The sequence below is a fragment of the Schistocerca americana genome, chromosome 7 (assembly GCF_021461395.2).
Source record: "Schistocerca americana isolate TAMUIC-IGC-003095 chromosome 7, iqSchAmer2.1, whole genome shotgun sequence".
Lineage (NCBI taxonomy): Eukaryota > Metazoa > Arthropoda > Insecta > Orthoptera > Acrididae > Schistocerca > Schistocerca americana.
Window position 1 is genome coordinate 399,811,005 of NC_060125.1, and position 23,533 is coordinate 399,834,537.

A 23,533-nucleotide genomic window follows, 5' to 3' on the forward strand; every position below is an offset into this window, starting at 1 on the left:
CATAACCTACAAATGTATTGTGGTTTTTTTATAACATTAAGAGCTCAAAGTGAGACATCCCCGATTATGTCAGGTATTAGAAACTGAAACTTTTGCAGATCTCTCCACAACCTGGGAAAGTTCTTTATGAACACAACTGGATGTACAGTACTTTATCTTCATTGAAAGTCTGGAACTGCCTATGTTTTATTAGGTATTCCTCCTGCATCAAATTGGATAAGGTTGCTATACCTAGTTCAGAACCAGTCCCACTGGCTTGTGGAACCACTGGGCTATATTGTCCAGTATCTTTTCTGTACATTCGTTCGAATACTGGTTGAACTAAGGTTGTATCCCCATACTATGTTACAATAGAAGACACGTGATCATGTCCTGTCTTGCTGTCATTGTTTCCTTATTTTTCAATTTCCACAACCCAATCTTACCTATTTCATTGCCAAGTAGGAAATGTGAACTGAATGTCTTGTATGCTCCCTACTTCAGTCTGCAAACCATGGCAGGCCTCTGCCTCGTCAAAGATAGGTTCCACGGCTACATTTTCTATTTCTGCTGTGAACTCTTCCTTTATCGTTTGCAGAATATCTGAAGTGATTCCATCTACCAACTGGGTTACATTTTTTACGTGTTCTTATGGTGTGTTTTGAGCTACATACATATTAGCTGCATCCACGCTCAGCTGTTCTACCATTTGTAGTAGATCCTTACACTTTGTTTGGAGTGTGCGTATTTCCTTTCGAAGACTCGTTAAGACCCCTTTAATGTGACCAGTGATAGCTGTGCCACGAGTGTTCAGTAGCTGGTTCAGTCCGTGGTAAGCTCCCTATCATACCTGTCACAGTTTGTTAAAGGTTCATTTAGCTGCCTAACCAATTCTTTCTCCCTGAGCGCTTGTTTTTCATCTCCTTACTTTTCTAACCTTGCTAACTTTTTCGTCTTTCCTTTTCTAGAACCGCCAGCTTCCTGTCCCTTTCTCGCTGAAACTCGGCAAGAATGTTCTTTTTCTTCATTACTTGCCCCAACTCTCTTTGTCTTTCTAAAATCCCCTCCTTTTCCTGCCTACCCGTTTCTGGAATATCATAGAAAGAAAATAATTTTCGGTTTTTACTGGGTATAGGATAACAGCATTGTGATATTCATAATTCCCGCCATCAGGCATGGTGGGTATTTTTCTTTTTCTCTGGTAACCCTTTATCGGCGTCACGGGTAGTTTACCCCCGTTGTGACTTGCCGGTTCCTAAGGTGGGATTTTAGTAGTGATCATTTCGCTCATGGTTTGGCTATCCGCGTCGTGACCACTTGTGTTCAACACCAGTCTTATCCTTACGTTTCGGCCTATTTTTCTCTAATAAGGTGGTACTGTACAAGTAGGACACACAAATGACATAATATATACATCAAAGAACTTAATAGTAAACACAAATATACCCAGAAATTGTCTGGCTGCAAGCGAAACATATTGCAACAGTTGGTGCTTTTGACATGATTCTTGCGTGAATTGCTACTGCCTGTTAATATCACCTATACAGAATTCAACGATGCATGCTCCGCAGGCTCACTGTTACGTCTCCAGAAATTTCACAGAACATGCATGTCAAGTCCTTACCCTGAATAGATTGCGCACGTTAACAAAGGCGTGTGGCTTTTACGACTTAGTTTTCTTCACATATCGTTCAGTACAGTGTATATCTCATACGCTTGTTTGATCGTCCATCTCGTTTAATTCTATCTCCAGATACATGAAAAAGAAAAACACAGTTTCATTAACAAATTGTACACATTATATACATCTACATACACATGTATGCGATATAGTTTATTTAACGAAGCCCAACCTTATCGAGTGTCATTGTAGAGTGAAACAATAAAAAGTAAATCCTCTTTCTGGTGTGGTGTGTTGTGACTATCAGTAGAGCATGAAAAATACTTGGTGAATATTGTCTGTGATGTAAACACGTTGTAGGTTAAAACAGTAAATGAAAACTGTAATGACTTCACTTCTAAATGTACTCTAAGCAGAATTACTTTCAGTATTGCTATTACTCTGATCAGCCTGGACATTTTGATCTACCATCGGTATAAACCCGCTTTAGTAAAACTTGTCTCTCTGGGCCGTATTTAACAAAATCGATATTATGCGACGTAAAGGCGGCCAGCAATGAGAATATTCCTCTAATCTTAATATTGCATTGCCCACGAGAGGACGCTACTTTTACACCAACAAAAGCCTATTGTTTTAAACTTTTCAATAATAAATGCATTTTCAAATGCAATCCAAGAAATTAATAGTTGTTTCAGACCTTGAGAAATAGAAATCGATCAAACGATTAGTACCTCCATTCAGCTCAGCGGTACTTAGCCAGAGAGTTGAAACATTTTATAAAAAAAAAAAAAAAAAAATTGCCACCTTGTTTTTGTAATGTCTTTGTTGTTTTCTGCGAAATCACACACACACGATACTCGTTATTACGTATTTGGTTCAATTCACATTGTGAATTAGACATGAGTATTTTTCAACGTATGTGTAACGTCTTTTCTAAAATCATTTCAAAGAGAAAATACAAGGGGCAGCTAGAATAAGCATCCGCTCTAACATCAGTAGAGCCGTAAAGCTGGTTGCTCGCAATCCAAATCGCCTCTCTGCATCTTAATCGTGGACGAAGTTTCCATGAGCAGTCTACCGCAAGACGTCTTGTCTAAAGCTGACTGAACTTACTCATGACTACTTCCAAGGAATGGAAGCCAACATGATGATGTCTCGAGAAATGACGGCAGCTGCCAATCTACTGCTAGCCAGAAAATGAATCCGACTATGAACTTAAACGAAATGGACTGAGAGAGCTTGTCCGAGTAGTTATGTAACCTCGGACGCAGTATGACTCATCCGATAGAAGAAGGTCATTGTAGCCACCCTCCCTGACTGATGGTAGCAACGAGAACCGTTCCTCCTGATTTCAGCCAAGAGGGCAGCTCGGTCTTCCTGCACTCTTCATGGTGAACCTCTGACGGCGCTAGTTCTCTGAGCATGGCAGAGGTAAGTGCTCCCATGCGCCGAAGTTGCTGTGGCTTGAATTTGAAAGTACCGACCATGGTATTTCCGCTGATTTACGCTATCTTGAATATTTTTTGAAAAATGATCAAAGTAGGAGTTACTGATGGGATAATGTGAATGAACAGACTATCTTATCCAGCCGTCAACCTCGCCTGCCAGTGGTGTACACCACCTAATAGACGAGGATCTGACGCCTGAGTATTGGCCGTTGAACCTGAAACGTCCCCTTAGAAAAATTTATGAATGTGCTGATAAACCTCTTACATTATTTGTTTTCAAACAGCTGAGCAAAACTGAACGTATTCAGACATTTCTCTCTTTACTTATTCTGACCAACACTTAACTGACACATATTATTTTTAGCGCAATCTGACTTTTAATAATCCCTACAAAAGAATGGCCCTGACTAACAATAACCCATACCTTTCGTGAATGACTTACCTCACAAAAATCTTCGTTACTCAAACTACTGCAATACAGCGAGCGCCACTACTGCTAGCAAAATAAAAGATTCTAACTACTGAAGGGACTAACTACTGTTCAAATGTGTGTGAAATCTTACGGGACTTAACTGCTAAGGTCATAAGTCCCGAAGCTTACACACTACTTAACCTAAATTATCCTAAAACAAACACACCCACACCCATGCCCTAGGGAGGACTCGAACCTCAGCCGGGACCAACCACACAGTCCATGACCAGTGCCTAAGACCGCTCGGCTAATCCCGCGCGGCGACTAACTACTGATAAGCATAGTTAGCAAATGAAAGATTTTGATAAAGAACAAACAATGTATTTACCTCTCTCTCTCTCTCTCTCTCTCTCTATATATATATATATATATATATATGACATCCAGTCTCTGATGGACACACGTCCAGATCATCCGTTCTCAAAACTCCGCCATCTCTCTCCCCACATCCACCACTGCTGGCGACTCACCTCCAACTGCGCAACGCTACGTGCTGTTAACAGTCAACTGCCCAACACTGCAACAGCAAATTCCAACAATGTAAACCAGCCACAGACTTCACACAGCACAGCCAGTGATTTTCATATAGAGCGCTACATTGCGTTACCAACATAAATACCTAAACAGCCTATTTACAAACCATAACTTCGGATACAGAGTAAATGCTTAATCAGACTCACCCAAGTGAGCCACGAGCTGTTTCTCATACGGCTCAGGGATGGCAGCCGCATCACCAGTTTTATTTGCGACTGGCCAGTATCCCACTGAGTGATTGAATAAACGTATTTGCTGTACCCACTGTAGCCTCAACAACAGGACGGATTCCTAGCATACAACAGGGCGTAAAGGAACAACTGTAATATTCACACTAACTAATAATTTTTTCAAAATATTTGTCTCTGTAACGTTAGAGCGATTAATATCGGTAAGGGAACAGTAAAAAGTTAACTGCCGGTGGAATGCGGTGCCCACTTGCCGTACTTGTCCCAGGCGGTCGACAGAATACTACAGCCCGACCATTTGTGTCATTACTTTAGCCCAAATCAACAACCTGAAGATGTTCTCCGAACGAAACCGGTCGTAACACAATAAATATCTAATAAAACAGTGGAGATTGTTTTCATTTATCTTTGAAACTTGTCCAACATATGAACTGAAGAAGGAGAAGAAAACTGCTCTACATCAAACGCTCTACAGCCCGCTAGTCAAGCAAGTGGTCACTGATTATAGTTAGCTGGAGAAAACTGATCTTGATGCAAAAATTGGGAGAATACTGTCATTGATTGTTAAATTACTACGTCTACAGGCCTGTGCCTGCTACTTCTGAAACTATGATTAATTAAGCATGAGAGGTGAGTAACTGGAAGCGCACTTATAATTTTATTCAACTCACTTAATGATAACGGTGTATGGTCGACTGCGAAGGTTCATCGTTAGGATTTTTCGATGCACTTTGTTTTCAGACACACTTGTACTCTATTCAGCATTAAAGTTATGATGTTAGTTCCGCCACGGTTCGCCGCCTGTCGGGTTTTACCAGTCCGCCCAGCCTACGACGTCCGACATCTGTAATGAGAGGTGGCCGCCCAATCCTACGACGACCGGTAGTGGTTTTACCATGGTTCCGCCACTGGTTCAGGACACTCACCACAGCATCTCTCGAATACTCGACAAGTCATGCAGTTTCCGAAATGCTCCTGCCGAGGTTCTGGGCCACAACAATCCACCCTTGGTGAAATTCCGATAGGTTGCGCGCCTTCCCCACTCTACACAGGGACAGCTCGCTCACCGATACTACATGCACCGTGCCTGTGTCTGACAACAGTCATTCCTCGTCAGGTCAGGCAGCAATCGCCTGACTATCAGTGTATAAAAGTGAAGTTTCAGGGAAATAATGATAAACAAGTAACCGAAAAACGCTAGATAATGATGCAGTGCTCGACAAAAGAGCGACGATATGAACAGAAGAAAATTACAGCGGTTTAATGTCACAAATTGTATGAAAGCTTAACATTATGCTTAGCGGAGATAAATCTGCGACATCTGAACTATTGTTCGAATATGTTTTACTGCATTCTATTGTCGCATTTGTCTGTGCAACGACAATAATCATATTCTGAATGTCTCGTGATCCATTGAAACTGCAGAGCAACCAGGCAGTTTTACGTAGGAATTTTAGAGAGTAAATTACACATGTAACGCTCGCCCGGTTGGCCGTGCGGTCTGACGCACGGGTTTCCGGCCGGAAGGAGCGGCTGGTCCCCGGCACGAATGCGTCCGGCGAATTTGTGTCGAGGTCCCTTTGAACCGGCCAGTCTGTGGATGGTTTTTAGGCGATTTTCCATCTGCCTCGGCGAATGCAGGCTGGTTCCCCTTATTCCGCCTCAGTTACACTATGCCGGCGATCGCTGCGCGAACTAGCTCTCCACGTACGCGTACACCATCATTACTCTACCACGCAAACATAGGGGTTACACTCGTCTGGTGTGAGACGTTCCCTGGGGGGTCCACAGGGGGCCGAACAGTACAATAACCCTGGGTTCGGTGTCGGCCGGAGGAGGGGTGGACTGCGGTAGTCGTTGTGGGGTTGTGGACCACTGCGGCTGCGGCGGGGACGGAGCCTCTCCGTCGTTTCTAGAACCCCGGTTAACATACAATACAATACAATACAAAGTTACATGTGTCCTCCCACCCTAAGACCATTGCACAACAAGAACGGTGGGTTGTCAGAAGATGCAGTTCTGCTGTGGCAGGGGCATGACATTGCGTGATTAAAATGGCGTGGAAGAATGTAAGTTGTCCAAAATACTCGGAAATTTGTGGTAATGACTATGGGACCAAACTGCTGAGGTCATCGGTCCCTTAATCTAACTTGAACTAACTTACGCTAAGGATAACTTACACACACCCATGCCCTAGGGAGGACTCGAACCTCCGACGGAGAATGCCGCACGAACCGTGACAATACGCCCAAGACCGCACGGCTACCCAGCGCGGCTAAGTACTCGAGACAGTACAATTATTGTAGACAAAACATCCAAATTTCACATAGATTCAGCGTGAGATGACGCCAAAAATTTCACAATGTTGCAGCGATTTGGGTGATACAACAAACTGAGAAGCCCAGATGTTGCTCCATACTGATATTATGTTTTCGGCAAGCTAAAAGAAAGGACTTTGAGGAAAGAAATTTTCCAGTGATTGGGACAATGAGACATCGCTTCTCGAATGTCTCCGTCACCAAGGTTAGTATTTCTATGGTCTAGCAATTTAACTGTTTGTTGAACGTTCCGACCCTTGTTTAGAGACACATAGGGACTGTGATGAAGACTAGTGTTGACGTATTTGCGTCCGTCTGAAGTGTAGAACAGCATTCAATAAAACTTACTTGGCCTGCCATAATAATGTGTAACCTAAGTTTTCGAAGACCGCTAGCATGTTTTGCGTGCAGTCTCCCTAAATGGATAATACTGTTGTATACACAGAAGTCGCAAAGTAGAATACACTTGCGAAAGCGGCAGCGTGACAGAGACTCAGAAAGTTGCAAAAGGCACATAAAATTGATGAGTTGTTCTGCAGCTACAAAGTGGATCAGAAAACGTTCAGAATATGAACGAAACCAGTAATCACTGCAAAGAAAAATGTGCCATTACACTGCATTAAAAGTGTGTGAGAGTAAGATATCAATTGTGTCACTGAGAACCATAATCACCCGAAGGACAGAAACAAAGTTTCGAGAAAAATAGATGTCCGTGGAAATCAAATTTATAGCAAAACCAGCAGACACATAAGTCCAAACTGTTTTTAACCAAGTCTCAACATCCAAAAATTCCTATTTAAAAATGAAGTACCCATATTTTTATGAAATATTTGTTAATATTTAAGATTATATTTACTCTTACTGTTACTACACTAAATTTCCGTATACAGGCTATCGACAATAGTGCCTTTTTACTGTTGCGATATTTATAATTAATGTGAAATTTGAATCAGAACATTCTCCACAAGAAATGTTCTCGGAAATTACTAATAAAGAACAGATACTAACTGCATCGACACACAATTATGACCCATTCTAACACTTGGGCGATCCTCGTTATCATTATTTTCATTAAGCGCACTCTGTGACTTGAGGTTCAGATAAAACTGCCTATACACCTCCGGTTATGAAGTATTGCTGCTACGTACATGATGTAGATACTAAATTATAGTTTAAAAACTAGACAATAACTGAGCAACACAGACCAACAAAAGTTTCCATTTGTGCTTTTAGCCTCTATGGAAATGAGTATCCGAGAAATCGACGACACACCTTTTCTTGGATGTTTTTATATAGTATGCGTCTACGGGTACAGATGAAGCAGGGTCACCATAAGATCAACAGTTGTCAGGAGAACGCATTCATGGAGCAATATCAACATCTATAACGGTGTGATTTAGGCTCTTATGGTTCTCCGCGCCTCAAATGTATTTTGGAATACTTATGAGCAATATGTTACGGCCCATCAGAATGGCGAAAATTATGAACTGTAACGAGGTGCAATAGCCTATGTCGGTGGTCGCAACGATATTCATTTACCATAAGTTTAAATCTTAGGACGGCATAATTTAGCCTAAACTAGTAAGGAGAGTAAATAAAAGTGAACCGTGATTAAGAGTGAACCGTAAAACAAAACTACTACCATCTCTTGCGACTCAATCCGCTATTACTGTAATTATGTTCCATCTGTAAAACACACATCCAACTTGGGATTTTTACGGACGTGTACTGGAACGAGTGGCACAAATTCTGCCGACACTTCAGTCAAAACTTTTTAAAATAATTGCGATTGAAGAAGTAACTCTCAGACTGCGAAAACGGTTCAAGTTTTTCGTGCACCGCACCACCGCCTAATGAGCAAAATGCTAGCATATGGAATATAAGACCAGCTGCTTGACTGGCCTGAACAGCTCGTAGGAAGCATAGCACCTCACATTAATCTTCAGCCGTAAAAGTAGGTTCGGCTGTATCGCAACAGAGAGCTATAGAAACATTATTTTCCACGATTACCTAGTGGATAACGTCGGAGCTTCACAACTTTTCGTATGCAGAGAAGTCGCAGTACTAGAAAATTGTAGTGAGATGTAGTAAGACCTACAGAGAATCGACATTTGGTGTACGGATTACCTGTCGTACCTACCATGAAAAAAATAATGATTTGCTCGCAATGGGGCACGAAGACCAGTTGTTGCATGATTATGTGATTGGTGAATAATGTCTGGGTGGAGTCATATCCATATAAAATTCAGGAGTGTGCGTCTGGCAGCAGTCAGCTGAATGGACGTGTGAAAGGAATGCTACATGGGGTGCAGTTAATGCAATCGAAGGCCGACGGAACTACCGAGAGCTTGAGACGCTAATATATATATATATATATATATATATATATATATATATATATATATATATATATATATATGTGTGTGTGTGTACGTATCGCTAGCCCGGAGTTCACCGCGCGTTAAAAAGTTATCACGCTGTCCCAGGGTCTACGCTCCAGCCGCAGGGAATTATTAACCCCTCAACATGCGAACGCCGCTGATTGGGCCTTGAATTTCTGAAAAGCTGTCACAGACTCGGCACAGTCCCACCGTGGCTGAAATATGCAAGGAAATTCGCGGCCTGTGTGTTGAGTTTAACTTTTTTACTTTTTCGTTTACCTTTTTACTCGTTTTGTGCTGCCACGCTACTTCATTCCCGCCACTTTTTCGATAGTAGGGCGATAGCTCATATTTCATAGCCACCGCATGGCGCAGATTTCGGATTTGCTGTGCGAGAAAGAATGGAAATCGGTTCATACAGTAGAGCGACTGCTAAATTAGAGTATTTCTAAAGCATAGCAATTTCATTAAGCGTGTCGCAGGCTGCATTAAGTAAGTTTTTATCATCAAATATGGCAGAATCAGCTTTACAGCTCGTGCAACCAAACTGTTGACAAATACAGAAGATCGATTTGGCTTTAGGAGAGCTAAAGGATTCAGAGAGGCATTTCAGAAATTGCACTTGATACTTGGAGCAAGACTGACGAAAAATCAACAAGATTCATTAGATATGTAGGCCTAGACGAAACGTTCGAGAACGTAAGATGTTGCAAGTTCGAAGTTCTGAGGAAAACAGGAATAATGTATAGGGATAGATAGGTAATACAGAATATGTGCAGCCTCTAACGGGAAGAACAAGAATAACAATGAAGCACTCGGATTAAAACGGGTCTAAGACAGCTATGCAGTCATTCGCCCATAATATTCCATCTACACAGCGAATAATCGATGATGAAAAAAAAGAAAGTTTCAAGAATTGGATTAAAACGAAGGTGAAAAGATATCAATAATAAGATTCGATGAGGACACTGCTATCGGTAGTAAATGTGGGGATTAATTACGTGATGTGATGAATGAAATGGACAGTCTAATAAGTACAGAATATGGATGGAGAATAAAGAGGGAAAAGAGAGAGGTAGTGAGTAGCAGCAGAAATGAAATCAGCGAGAAGCTTAACATCCATAGTGGTGGTCACGAAGTAGACGAAGTTAAGGAATTGTGATACCTTAGAAAGGACGTTCCCCTTGACGTATGAAGTACTGAGGACGTAAAATTCAAGCACGGACAGGCAAAGAGGTCACTCCTGGCGAATAGAAATTTATCAGACATACACTTAATTTGAGAAAGAATTTTTTGGGAAAGTATGTTTCGGGCACCGTATTTTAAGTAATTGTAGTCACAGTATTTTAAGTTATTGTAGTCACTCTTGGACAGTAGGACAGCTAGAGCAGAAGAGAATCGAAGCGATTGAGATGTGGTGGTAGAGAAAAATGTTAAAAATCAGGTAGACTGAAACGGAATGAGGAGGTTCTCCACATAATAGGGGAAGAAAAGTACGTTTTAAATGTACTGGCAAGATGAACGGACAAGATGATGGGACATGTGTTACGACATCAAGAAATAACAGCCATTGTCCTAGAGGGAACTGTAGGGGTGAAAACTATATGGGAAGACAGTGATTAGAATACCCCCAACAAAGATTAAGCACTTTGGGAGTAAGTGTTATTCTGCGATGACGAGTTTAGTGGAGGAGACGATTTAGTGCCGGGCCGCATGAAACCAAACGGAAGACTGATGACTCGAAGAAGTTTATATGAAACGGAATGAGGAGGTTCCCCGCATAATACGGGAGGAAAAGGACGTTTGAAATGTACTGGCAAGATGAAGGGACAAGATGATGGGACATGTGTTACGACATCAAGGAATAACAGCCATGGTCCTAGAGGGAACTGTAGGGGTGAAAACTACATGGGAAGACAGTTATTAGAATACCCCAAAAAAATTAAGCACTTCGGGAGTAAGTGTTATTCTGCGATGAAGAGGTGATTGGAGGAGACGAATTAGTGCCCGGCCGCATCAAACCAAACGGAAGAACGTTACCTGTCGTGCAAACGCCTACAACTCAGGGTGCCCGTCACGAGCGCTTTTTAATAACAAAGTGGCTATAGCCTCACTTTCTCCTCCACCTCGTTGTGACTCGTCAGGTTTTTCCTGTTCCCCATCGTACGCTGCGTCTATTAAAAAGATGATCTCGTTAGGTGGAGACCGCTCAGGCGCGGTGCCGTGCCGGCCTGCTTGCGTCCTCGTATCCGCTGTCGCGGCCGATATCCAATACAGGGCTATAGCCAGCCAGTTACGCGGGCGTGCGATCGGCCAGCGTCAAAACGCCGCAAGCGGGCCGCCCCGTCTGGTATTACATACCGCCTGCATCGCCCAACGAGTTCTGTCCGAAGCCGCGCTCCGTACTGACATGGAGTACAGCAGAGTGCGATGGACTTCTTGCTGAATACAGGCGAGCACACTCCAAAGAAAGAACTGGAAGGACCATCGAGTTAATATGAGCAAAGGATATAAACCGGAATACATTGAAACTGTATGAAGTTGAGAGGAAAGAGGGAGAGAGAAAGAACTGCGAGTGATGTGAAGTGTGACCGAACCATCGCCATCAGGCGCCAGAACAAAATCAGTTGCGGGCAACGCCACTACCTGCAGTTCCTTTTTCCTCAGACTTCTCACTGGTTTGATGCGCCAATCCACGAATTCCTCTTCTGTGCCCACCATTTCACCTTAAAGCACATCCAGAATTATTTCTTGGATGTATTCCAATCTCTGTCTTCCTCTACAGCTTTTACTCTCTACCGCTCCGTAAAGTACCACGGAAGTTATTTATTCCCTGACGTCTTAACTGATGTCCTACTATCCCTTCCTTTCTTCTTGTTAGTGTTATCCATATATTCATTTCCTTCCTAATCCTCCAGAGAACCTCCTCATTCTTCACCTTACCAGTCCACCTAATTTTCGACATTCGCCTGTAGCACCACATCACGAATGCTTCCCGCAGTCCATGTCCCACTGCCATACAATGTTGTACTATAAACGTACATTGTCAGAAATTTCTTCTTCAAATTAAGACCTATGTTTGATACTATAGCCGGCCGAAGTGGCCGTGCGGTCAAAGGCGCTGCAGTCTGGAACCGCAAGACCGCTACGGCCGCAGGTTCGAATCCTGCCTCGGGAATGGATGTTTGTGATGTCCTTAGGTTAGTTAGGTTTAACTAGTTCTAAGTTCTAGGGGACTAATGACCTCAGCAGTTGAGTCCCATAGTGCTCAGAGCCATTTGAACCATTTTTTTTTTTGATACTATAATCCGTTCATCATAAGAATGAACCCGATGTAAAGAAACACAAACGCGATGATTGGTCAGAAGCCGCAGCACACGTACACTGGTGCTGTCACGTTCTTGGATGTAGGTCCTACTTATGTAATAGATATCTTATTACTAAGTTACGTTAAATCAAGATATTCAAATGTATTAATAGCAATCAACATTTTTCTTAATAACGCTTTAGCTACGTAGTTTTTATTTAAAAAACAGCCTCTGCAGCCTTGTGCTGAATGTCGCAATGTTAATGCGCAATATGAAAATGGCTGAGACTGCATTCTGTTCCGTAGTGAAATACACACGTGGAACACGGTTAAAAACTGCAGAGAAATAGGCTGTTCTTAATGATTTTCGTAAATTTATGGAGATCATCGGCTTTGAAGTTTTCTCAGCGTTGTAGATAATGTAGTTAATGATTCAATAGAGACTCAGCTTGTCTCACAGTCGGTGGCGTAATGGAAAGTGAACAAAATGGGATTATTCACGTGTTGGTTCAAATCTCCCCACTATCAATATTTATTCTTGTTCAATTTGAAATACCTACATCTCCTAATTATAAAACTAATCTTAATTTTTTATGAATTATGCACATCTTCTTATTTCTAATTACAAATTGGATGCGAAATCCTGTTTCCAATTCAAAAACAAATTTTTAATTATCGATTTTTGTGAAAGACTGTTCATAAAAGTTGTTTAAATTAAGAAAACCTAACAATTTCATTTTTAAGGCAAAAATGAAAAACCAAATCCTCTTTATTTGGACTATGTCCATCATTTTATACCACAGATGAAGAACAACCATTTTCATAGCACTGAGCATATCATACAAATTTTTGTATCCCGCCTGGTAGGCGGCGCTTGGGTCAGATGCAGTAAACTGAACGGTAGGCCGAATGTAGGAAGCGAGTAGGAGCAGGTGAGGAAAAAGTCTCTCGGTACTGCTCTTAGAAATGTTTTTACTATATCACAACAATATTACCGTAATTACATCAACTGTACTTAGCCTTGGCTGAGAGGAGCACGTAGGTTCGAAGCTGTACATCAACCAGATCTACATTGGCCAGAAGTTACAAAGGCAAAATCTGTAGTGGCTCGCCCACTATGAAATAGAAAAAATGTTGCGTGGTCGCCTATTCGGAATCAAATGGGTAGGATCTGGAGCGAAGCTCGTAGAGCTGCACAGCGCCGGCTAGAGGGCGCTGTCGTCGTTGTTGGTGTCGTATTGCCAACCTAAGAACTTTTACCAACGCCGTGGCATCGTAGCTATCGATACCACACAAATGTTGCATTTTTACGTTTCCTACTGTTCCATTACAATATGGACCCAACAGAACTGATCTAGAGCAAAGCTACAGGATTTGGCACGAGAAGTAACAAGAATGTTAAGCTGCCAGATGTACTGGAACTAACGCACGCAGCTTTCTCATGTCATTGTCGAATGCTGATGGGATATAGAATGGCTCGTCGTAAAAGTAGAAGAGAAAATGCTGCACTTGGTTGGTTTCGTGGATTCTGTTGTTGATAGGCTCGTTATCAGTGTAGCAGGTGACGCTTACAGGACTGAAATGCATTTCTCGGATTCGGATAAGGAAGGAGCTAAGAGATTACCAGACGAGTGACATTAAGGAATAACTTCGGTGGCCTCAATATTTAACTACACGGTGAAATCCATCAATACTCTCCTACGTTACACACAGCTTACGCAGAAAATTACCATGTCGTTAAGTAAAGACATTTTCATCATTCTTGTTTTTAATTACAATAATATGTTAGCTAAAAACGATAACGAGTTGCGGTTTTCGTCTAAGGAGCGTATTGTGGGAGATTTGCGGTGTATTATTTTATTTCTGTATTGCTACTCTGCTCATCTCCTTTTACGTGTGAACAGCAGCTGGCTACGTCACTGCAGGCTGGCTGTACCAACTGCCCAGCCAGTGCTGTTCAAGTTGTTGTCCCGTATTATCGCTAAGTCGATGTGCGCGTAACGCACAGCACAAAACGTACCCGTATTATCTTACTTGACAGTACTCGAGACAACTTCGCTGCAGTCCCACTTGATACGGAAATCCAATGAGGTTCCAGCAAATGTGGAACAATACATAGTGCAATGTTTACATCAGGTTTATTCTTATGATGAACTGATTATAGTAGGCTTCTCTTGGACAGGAATGCTCTTTTTGCCACCGCTGCTCTGCGTTATATGTCCTCCTTGGTCCGTACGTAATGAGCGATTTTGTTGCCTAGGTTGCTGAATTCCTTAACTTCATCTACTTCATGATTATCAATCCTCATCCTAAGTTTCTCACTGTTCTCATTTCTTCTACTTCTAACTACTTTCACCTTTCTTCTATTTACTATAAGTCCACATTCTTTACAGTTTATCAGGCCCTGTAATTCTTCATCAGCGAATCTTAGCCTTTTACCTTCAGTTATGGCGTGTGCAGGTTTCTTTTATGTCAGTCATTGTGTCCTTAACTTTTATTGAACAGTAGGGGCAAAGGATTGCATTCCTGTCTCCCATCCGTTTTAATCCGAGCATCTCGTTCTTTGTCTCTCAATCTTATTGTTGTCTCTTCGTTCTTGTACATATTGTACATTACTTGTCTTTCCCTATAGTTTACTCCTATTTTTCTCAGGATTTCGAACATCTTGCACCGTTTTACATAGTAGAACGCTTTTTCCAGTGCGACAGATCCTACGAAAGTGTCTTGACTTTTCCTAGGTCTTGCTTCCATTATAAATTGCAACGTCAGAACTGCGTCCCTGGTGCCTTTATTTTTCCTAAAACCAAACTGATCGTCATCTAACGTATCCTCAATTTCCTTTTGCATTCTTTTATACATTACTCTTGTCAAGAACTGGGATCCATGAGCTGTTAAGCAGATTGTGCGATAATTCTCACACTTTCGTGATGCAATAATTTACTCACAGCCGTTTGTATTGTAGAAATTTATGTTATGAACTTCTTATATGCTACCAGTTTCGGCATTACATTGATGCCATCTTCAGGCCCCACACGTCATAGTCGTAAAATCACTATACACGGAAGGAGCCATTATACCTGGATCCATGAATCAAACCGCTATGCAACAGCCCTAGGTGGATCCATAATGGATCAACAAAGAATTCTCACACTTGTCGGCTCTTGCAAACTCCATAATTGTGTGAATGATATTTTTTTCCGGAAGTCACATGGTACATCGCCAGACTTATACATTCTACATACCAGAGTGAATAGTCGTTTAGAAATTCTAATGGAATGTTTTCTATCTCTTCTTACTTATTCGATTACAAGTCTTCCAAAGGTCTTTTATATTCTGATTTTATTACTGAACCTCTATTTCTTCTACATCGGCCTCTGTTTCTTCTTCTATCATATCATCAGACAAGTATACTTCTCATGGAGGGCTTACAAGTACTCTTTCCACCTATCTGCTCTCTCTGTATTGAACAATGGAATTACCATTGCACTCTTAATTTTACTGCATTTGCTTTTAATTTCAACGAAGGTTGTTTTGCCTTTTCTATGTGTTATGTGAGTCCTTCCGACAATCCTCTTTTCCGATGTATCCATATTAATTTCTCATGCAGCCAATTCACCTTAGCTTTCCAGCACTTCCTGTTTATTTCATTCCTAAATGACTTCTCCTTCTGTGTTACTAAATTTCCCCGAGCATTTTTGTACTTCCTTCTTTCATCGGCCAACTGAAGTATTTCTTCTGTTCCTCATGGTTTCTTCACAGTTGCCTTCTTTATATCTATTTTTTCTTTCCAGTTTCTGTGCTTGTCCTTTTCAGAGATTCCCATTCTTCTTCAGTTGAACTGCCTTTTGAGCTTTTCAGAAAACTTCAAGCGTACCTTTTGATACTTCCGTATCCCACGTCTTTTAGCATTCTTTCTTCTTTATTTTCCTCTTAAACTTCAGCCTATACATCATCATTACTAAATCGTGATCTTAGTTTTTATCTCCTCCCGGGTGCGCCTTGCAATCCAGTATCTGATTTCGGAATCTCTGCCTGACCATGATGTAATCTAACTGATATCTTCCCGTATCTCCCGACCTTATCCAAGTATGTTCCTTCCTCTTGTGACTTTTGAATCAAGTATTAGCTATTAACATCTGAACTTTATTGCAGAATTCAATTAGTCATTCTCATTCCTATTGCAAAGCTAATTTTCTCCCGTAACCCCTTCTTTTGATCCTTCCCATACAACCGCATTCGATTCCCCATGACTATCAGATTTTTATCTTCCTTTACGTACTGTATTATCCTTTCAGTATCCCCATATATTTCCTTATCTCTTCATGTGCTGGCTGCGACGTCAGCACGTATGCTATTTTCGGAGTTGGTTTGCTGTCCACTCTGATGAGAATAACTCTGACACGATACTGTTTACGAGTACAGTATCTCATTCACTGGCCTACTTTCCTCTTGATAACGAATCCTACTCCCGTTATGCCATTTCCTGCTGCTGTTGATATTATTCTATATTCATCTGACCAGAAGTCTTGGTCTTCTTTCCACTTCACTTTACTGATCCCCAGTGCATCTAAGTTGAACCTTAGCATTTTTCTCTTAAAATTTTCTAGCTTTCCGATCACTTTCAAACGTTGGACACTCCACGCCCCAACACGTAGAACTTTATACATTAATTGTTTGTTAAATCTTTTTCTCGTGGTCACCATCCTCTTGCCATTTCCCTACCGGAGATCGTTCCCTCCCGGAGATCCGATTAGGGGACTAGTCCGGCTTCTTTTTGCCAACGGAAAGATCACCATGACTCTTTCTCATTTACAGGCCATATGTCAAATGCATACACATTGTGTCCTTAATGCAGTGCTTTCCATTGTCGTTTGCATCATCATGCGATCGATCGTTGCTTACTCTTCTGCCTCATGGGCAATGCATAAGGTTTCGTTTACCTTAATTAATTACTTTTAATTAATAATTAATAAACTTTTCTTCGAACAAAATTTCACACTCGTACTTCATGTAAATTTCCTTATGTTTTGACAATAAAAGTGCGTTAAAGGCTCCACTCCCTTGGCTGACACATTAAGACTCCACTATTAATATATTGTTAGATCTGTTACATTTTACTTGAATTAGAGAAAGGTTTTGTGTGAGCACTCATGAAATCTGTTGAACGTATCCATTTCCTATTCATTATTACAGTGAATCATATGATCAAAATTAGTAATGTTTTTTCAGTACCAAAATTACAATTTACTTCTTCTTATCCTTGTTTTTGTTACGTGCGTGATCATAGAGTTACATTTGTTTTCAATTGATTTTGAACACCTATAATAATACTACCAAGCAGCTAGATGAATTAGTCATTATTATTTTTTGTCAAATTGGAACAAAAAGTAGGTAATTGCATTGCCTTGTGTCGTGTCATAACCTATGATCAAACTACCTCCTAAATTGAATGGTAGATCAGCATTTGACTATGTCCCACACAATCCTATCACTGTGCTGTCTGTATGATCAGTTTTAATATTGACATGAACCGTAAATTCTAGACTAAAAAAATAATTTATAAATTATTTGCGTAAAAGTGGGCGAACTTTAAGAGTCTCAATTTAAGTCTGTAGTTATATATACTGCTGTGACGTTCGCACCGTCTCACTATAGCCGACATATTCATCACAACAGAATTCAGCAACTGTATTGATGTTTAAAAAATAATTGTTCATCTATCGTTCATTTTCCACACTGAGGTGCGCAATGGTACAGTACGACTAGTTCCGATCCTCCTGCACCATCTATAGATCTATATAGTTTCGTCGGCCACTCCTTGTGTACGTATCGTAACTATAGTATTCTGACGTATAGTACCGATTCAGACGCGATGAATTTCTGACGCTACGATATAGATCTCAGATTTAGTTTCTTCCAGTCAAAGGAGACAGAATCAATGTAATGTACAGTCGTGGACTAAACGAGCGAGACCCATCGCCTTTTCGTTATGCTGATCCGCACGGCCTTAAAGTCTGCTACACAGCATAACAGGCAAGGCGACGAAGTGCTACGAACATACTATGCACAGGCGTGAAATTGACAAACTATCTGAACTTTTTTAGACTATTTTCAATAATTTGTAAGACTATATTAATGCAGTTTAGTGTGCTAAATACAACACGTAAATATAAGACAGAAATGAAAGAAGAAACACTAATTGGTATGAAACGGACCAATAAAAATGAATTTCAACTTATCCAGATAACATAACTGTTTCAGTAAGACAAAGAACCCCAGACCGTTACGAAGTAGCAAAATATTATCCGCATTCGGCCGCGTAACGGTCTGTGTCAACCTTCAGATCAGTCATATTGGATTACCATTGCTGAACTACAATGAAAGTGTGCAAATTTAGCATTGCGTGAAGATTCATTAACGAAATTCACTTGAAAATCATTCAGAGCCACGCTTAAGTCAATTCCATTACTGACAGAAGCGGAGAAAGGAGGCAGTAACATGTATGAAATTCTACAAGAGTGTCATATTGACATCCACAGGGCGCCAGTACACAATAAAGGTAGCGATAAAACGTATTGGGGGCGCGAGAATTTCTTAAAATTGATTTACTGATATTCTACCTGTCTCCATAGAGATTACAACCGAAAACAAACCAGACCTTCCTTTCACTATGCTAGCAGACAACCCACGCAAACAGCCCTCTATTATTACCCCAGACAAGAACAAGCCGGCAATTTCGCAATGAAAATCTGCAGTTTCTGTTGCATAGAGTTTTCTGGACTCAAAAACAAGAATTTTCTTCCTTTATGTCACCGCTTATGTGACAATCTTTCGGGATGTTTACGAAATAACAAATTACTGTTATTAGAGAGTAAATTTTGTAGGATAATTCTGCACCACTCCAGGAAATAAACGGCTACATAGCTGCCAAACGTATTCTACACTGTTTCGAATTCTCCACTAGACTCGCCACAGCCACAAATCGTTCATTAGCCGAAGTGTTTCTTAAGCTAGCTAGCAATGGGAATGTTCGCACTTCTAAAACGCGGTGGCATTAATACTGGGATGTGAATTACCACCTGTATAGGCAAATGGATTCTATTTGCATTCCTGTAAACGTGATTTGGATCGAAAGCGTAGCTACGACTAATATGCTGATGTATCGACTGCAACTAGAACATTTCGAATAAAGAGTAGCGGGTGTTATTTATGCGGCCCTCATCTTCAGTAGCTGTCGTAGCTGTTTTCGTTGTTAGGATTTCGTCACCTAAACCGGTAAAAACGGAACCCTACTAGTCTCAATTTCTTGACCGTCTACTGGTCTACCCAACCCTTAAAACCTGTTTACCTCCAGAACGGGTGGACGTAATAAGCGGAAATGTATCGCACTTCATGCGGTAACCGGTCCCTTGGTGGTGTAAAAAAGTGAGCTTCTATGTCAACGCAATCTAAAGATACGACCGTTTATGTAAAGAAAATTTACGCGAAAGATCAGAAAATGGCTTCAAGAACTATGCGACCTAACTGCTTAGGTCATCAGCCCCTAGACCTAGAACTACTTAAACCTAGCTAGCCTAAGGGCATCACAGATATCTATGCCCGAGGCAGGATTCCAACCTGCGACTGAAGCAGCCGTGCGGTTCGTAACTGAAGCGCCTGGAACCGCTCGGCCACCGCACCCGGCGAAACCCCATTCACCTCATGTATAATGATAATATATACTGTCTAGTGAGGATAAAGTGTATTCGCCAGCAACTCAGATCGTTTGATCACGGAACTTTTACGAAGCTACATTCAAACTTTGTTCGAAGTCGTCTGCAATATCCATTTATAAACACCCTAGGAACGTCGTATGCGATATCCACTTCTGAAGACGCTGGCAGATACTGCAGTACAATAAGAAGTAGGTAAGAATTTATTGTTATTGGTCCATGCATGACACTTTATTTCAATATCAATTTAAGGCGCCTAGGTGTTCGTATATGGCTGAAATTAATGAACAAAAAGTATATAAACAGCAAACAACTCCGATGTTCAAATCAAATGGAAGTCACATGTCGCAATTACAACATATTTCGTTCTTACATCTACATGACTACTTCAATAGGATTTCTTTGCAATCCGGACTTACGTGCCTGGCAGAAGGTTCGGACTATTTCTCTACCGTCCCACTCATTACAGTGTGCGGGAAAAAGTACCACATAATCTTTTCTTGCGAGCCTTGAATTACATTATTACTATGATTTCTTCCTGCGGTGATTGAAATTTCGTGAAAAGATCTCGTGGCAACGAAAAACGCCTATGTTTTCATGAATGTTACCAAAACTAGATTATCAAATCTGGGATCATCTCTCCCCTGTTTCGTGACGTTACAAATTGTGCTACCGTTCCTTGGACGTTTTTGCGTGCACAGTCAATCACGTCTGTCAAGGATATTATAGCAGTGGGCGGACAATCGTAGTGTAGGCAGTGTTTTCAGTTGGCCTGTTGCGTATTCGTAGTGTGCGGCCAATAAAACGTAGTCATTCGTTTGCCTTCCCCACAAAAGTATGTTTTCGATCGATACAGTTTAAGTTTTACTGGGTACTTAGATGAACTGATAGTGCTTCGACTTGTGTTTCGTCATGCAACCGAAAGTTAATTATTGTTATTGGACGCAGCTTTCGTGTTTAATGTATTCCTCTTTCAACAGAGTACACTCGTCGTACACTACACATAACTGTTTCAACGTGTTAAATTGTTACTGATCTTACCATATTACAGTGGTCATCTTAACTTGAAGTTTTGAAACAAAGGAAAATATTTTAGCGAAATGTAGCAACTAAGAAGCGGAGTATCCAAACAAGCAAACATTTCCGGTTTAAGTAGTTGCAGTAGGTCTACTACACAGTAACGTAAATTAGGAGCTAAGTCCATAAGTAGTTCGTTATCAGGAAAACCAGCCCTCATAATGCAAAGTGCCACTACAGGAAAGAAAGTTTCCAAACATATCAATGACTAGTCAAGGAAAGTGGACACATTCTGTCTACTGAATCCAAACGCACGCCACTTACGTGGGGACACGCCAAGTGTCACACCCTGATCTTGCCGAAACTTCGCTCAGTGAAAGAGGGGACAAAATAAGCGAACACGTGTTTCGGCTTATCTGCTTACACTTTACCGCTTCTGAGAAAACAACGGTGAAAGTGTCCAATGCGTTGTTGCTATAGTGTAGATACCTCTTAGCGGGTAAGGATACAACTGAAGCGGTGACTCTGCGGCTACCATAGCGACTTCGGAACTCTGCGCTGCGAGTTCGAAACCCGGTTTTTACTTTTTTTTTTTTACCCCTCACTCAATGAATTATCTACGAATGTTTATTCCAATTTATGTTGAAACACTGTTGTCGTTACTCGTCAGTTAATTTACTGTGTAAAGAAATAAGTTAAAAAGGGAACACACAGTGCGTAGTGGGGCGATCACTCTGTTGTAGAAATAATTCTGAAGCCAAGATCGCTTAAATACTGTCTACTGGATAGCCGGTTTCACCACACTAAAGGTGCCATCATCGGATCTGAATGTAGATAAACATTTATAAACCATTTGGATATAACGATACATGAGGCAGACAAGATGATTTTAGATCAGCTTGTCTCATTCGTTTTTTTTTTAATTCATTAATTACACATAAAGTTAATTGGCGAATAATGACAACATTATTACAACATAAATTAGAAAAAAACATTCGTAGATAATTCTGATAGAGAGGCAGGAAAAAAATAATAAGAAAACCCAATATGGTCTCGAACACGGGAATCAAAGTTAAGAAGGAACGAGGGTAGCCACTGAGCCACCGCTTCAATTGCGTTCTCGGCTGCAGAAGGTATCTACACTAGAGCAACAGCGCGTTGATAACTTTGACCGTCATTTTCTCGGAAACGGTTGAGTGTCTGTAGATAAGCCGAAACACATGTTGGCTTATTTTGTCGTCTCCTTCACTGAGCAAAGTGTCCGGACAATCAGCCTATGACACCTGGCGAGTTCCCCTCGTTAGTCGAGTCGCTTCTTATGCCCGGCGAGAATTATGTATGCCTCAGAGTAAACTGCGCCACTTGGAAACACGGCGAGCGGGGATAAATACGTTTTCCTTCTTGTAAGGCAACCCTTTACAGCTAAAATTCTGGAAGTGTTCTTCAGGTTGTCTCAGATATTTCAGAAATGATTCTTGCGTTAGGCCTGCCGCATATGCAAAACGTAAACATTTCATTTCATATAACATTTATCAGGATAAGACATGACAAGAGTGGACCAGTCCCTTCTGAGAAAAATTACAGATTCTAAGTTGCTCCACTATGTAATGACACGGGTAGGGGCTTGCGATCTCTCGTTCATACCATCGATTTCCGTGTTACACATACTTGGCCACTGCGTTGTGGCTGCCATCGTGGAAGAGGCAGTCTGTTTCCTGCCAGCGCTGTTTCCGCAGCCGATATTAACCGCGACGAATCATTCAGTCAACGCTAAATGGCCCATCTGGCTGAAGAAAACAAGGGCGCTATAATAGCACTTCATGCAGAGGGATTTTCAAATGGCTATATAACAAGAACTATGGGTCTTCACAAGTCGACGGTAGCCATGTGGATCAGACGAAAGGAAGAGAGTGGTAACATGAATGGGAGGCCTCATGGCTGTCGCCGCAAAACAACAGCAGCTCAGGATCAGCAGATACGCCGTTTCAGTGAGAAACACCCATTTGTCAACGCACGACAAAGTCAGCAAACTTAGGTTCTCAATGTTAGCAGTAAGACCGTTACTCGTCGTGTAAGGGAAGGTGGACTGAGAGCAAGAAGCGCTGCTGCGAAAGAGACATTGACTGTTTCCCAAAGAGAAGCTTGCCTGGCTTTTGCTACTGAAAATGGCTACAAACCTCTCCAGTTTTGGAGGCGAGTGATTTTCACGCAGAAATAGTTTTCTCTACGGCATCAACCGGAAAAGTAATTGTTTACCGGCGTAACGATGCTAGGTATAATCGAAAATATATTTACAGTTGCCGAAGGAGTGGCAGGTAGTCGGTAACGGTATGGGCATGGATATCGGCCGAAGGGTGTGGGTTCCTGTTGGAAGTGGAAGGAAGATTCGATGCGTGCAATTACATATCAATTTTGGAGAACGTGATGTTGCCTGCTGTGACAGCAAGATTTGGCAATGATCATGATCGCTCGCCTATTCATATGGCACGTGTGGTTAAGAGGTGGTTCGACGACCATAGTAATTTACTGTAATGGAATGGCCACCTAAAGAAGCTG